The following is a 2,407-nucleotide window of genomic DNA, read 5'->3' on the forward strand; positions in this document are numbered from 1 at the left end:
CTGGACAGATTTTGATTTCTGCAGTTTTAGCATCACCAGCCTTTCCCACACCGAACCAAGGGAAGAGTTTCTCAGTGAAAGTGTCTCTGTGAGTGAAGATGTGAGTCTTGTCTTCAGAGTTGTAGAAGGACACCTCCCCCCCCTCATAGTCCAGCTGGACTCTGATCCTCTGGAGACTCTTCTTCACTGTGACCGTCTTACCAGATACATCAATGTATTTTCCACTGCGATGTAATAAACACCAGATTCCATATTCTGGTGAAACATATCTTTTCTCCCTTCCTGTCAGCTGACTCTTTGGCTAAACCCACAAACCAGACAGGATGATCTCCCACCTCCACCTCCCAGCTGTGTTTCCCTGAGCTGAAACCCTCAGAGCCCAGAACATCAGCATACCTGCTGTATCTCTCTGGATTGTCTGGAAGCTTCTGATTTGTGTCTCCACGTCTCACACTGGTCAGATCATCAGACAGATAGAGACAGGGGTTTGCAGTGTTTGGGTCCAGAATGACGGGACAGAAGTGGACCATGTTCTTCATCTTCTCCCAGACTCTGAAGGACAGGTTGCCCAGATGTTTGGCCACATCTGTCAGCACTCCTGGTACCAGCTGTGGATCTGACAGCGAGCACTGGACTCTGGCTCTGCTCTGAGAGGCTTTATAACTGCTGAGGAACGGCACGCTGTCTTTCTGCAGGTCTGCTTCCACAGCAGAGATGCTGTCTGACAGAGAGGAGATCTGCTCCTGAATCCTCTTCATCTCTCTGCTGACAGTCTTCCCCCTCTGCTGCTCTTCCTCCCTCAGAGCTGCCAGTCTGGACTCCTCTTCCTCTTTCAGGAACTGGTGCAGCTTGTTGAACTCAGCTCTGATCTGTCTCTCTGTAGACAGCAGCTGCTTCTTGGAGTGTTGAGTTATTTCATCGTATGTTTCCTCCACTCGTCTGTGTTTGTCTCTCTTGTCCTGCAGAGACTGTAAGTCAGATTTCAGCTGCTCCTTCAGATCTCTGACTGCTTGTTCTACAGGAACCACCGTGTGACCGTGGTGGAGAGAAAACTCACAGACAGGACACACAGCTCTATCTTCATCCTTACAGAACAATGTAGGCTCTTCTTGGTGTTTACTACACATCACCTCCACCTTCTTCTCTCCTTTTTCTGTCTCAGATGATCCAGATTTCTGTCTCCCAGCAAAGTTGTCAGCCAGTTCCTTCAGTGCAAAGTTCACCACAATCTCTTTTGAGGACTTTCTTTTACAAATGGGACAGTTTTTGTTGTTAGCTTGTTCCCAGAATGAGTGCAGGCAGCTTGAACAGAAGCTGTGGTTGCAGCTCAGAGACACAGGATCTCTGAAAGTCTCTGAACACACATGGCAGTTCAGGTAACTTTCAACAAGAGCAGTTTTCTCAGCCATCTGTCTTTGTGTCTAAATGTCTCTCAAAAACAAGACTCACCGAGTTACTGTCCCTTCTCTTGACTGCTTCTAATCTTCCCGTCGTGTGTTTTCCAGCAGAGATCTCACACCCTGTAATGGCGTCTCAGCTCCGTTCAGCAATGTCAAAGTCTACTGTCCTCCTCACTCACCTGTCACCAGGTGAACATTTCAACAGGCTGACTCACGCTGAACCAGTTTGACAACATTTTTATTTCTCAGCAGCCAGTGTTCATTTCACTCCAGCCTCTCTCTCTCTGTCTCTCTCTGTCTCTCTCTCTGTCTCTCTCTCTCTCTGTCTCTCTCTCTCTCTCTGTCTCTCTCTGCTCTCTCTCTCTCTCTCTGTGTCTCTGTCTCTCTCTCTCTCTGCTCTCTCTCTCTCTCTCTGTCTCTCTCTCTGTCTCTCTCTCTGTCTTCCTTTTCCCCCCCAGATGACTGATGTCATGTTACAGCTGTGTGTGTGTGGTGTTTCCACCCAGCTGCTAACGCTGTAATTTCCTCCTAAAATAGCTCTGTTGGAGAGGTGAAATGGGTGACTCTGTAAACCACTTTACCCAAACATCTGTCTCTCTCTCGGTCTCTGTCTGTCTATTTTCTGCTCTTTGTCCACACGGCTGATAGTATATTTATTTGCATTTACAGATTCTTTGTGTGTGTCTGACAGAATATGCAGCCTGTAACAAAGCTCATGTTTTGATTCACATAATAAAGAATAGAAATGTTAATTAAAATGGAGAGGCCTGTAGAGTTATACTATTATATTATGTATGTCTACTGAGGTCTGAACTTTTCAACAGGCTGACTCACACTGAACCAGTTTGACAACATTTTTATTTCTGAGCAACTGTAACAGAAAACATGTTGATTTGGCAGTGTTCATTTCACCCAGTCAGACTAAACTGTATAGGTATGGGGGTGGGTTAGGTATAGTGGGTTAGGCATAGGGTGGGAGCTAGGGTTAGGGTGGGTTAGGGTTAGGG

The 2,407-nt window shown here is 46.7% G+C and overlaps 1 pseudogene; it reads right to left on the reverse strand.

The window, feature by feature from the left end:
• LOC144521416 (nuclear factor 7, brain-like) overlaps positions 1–1,619 on the reverse strand; it is a 2,683-nt pseudogene extending 1,064 nt beyond the window's left edge.
• Positions 1,620–2,407: the final 788 nt, after the last annotated feature.

The sequence above is a fragment of the Sander vitreus genome, chromosome 1 (assembly GCF_031162955.1).
Source record: "Sander vitreus isolate 19-12246 chromosome 1, sanVit1, whole genome shotgun sequence".
NCBI lineage: Eukaryota > Metazoa > Chordata > Actinopteri > Perciformes > Percidae > Sander > Sander vitreus.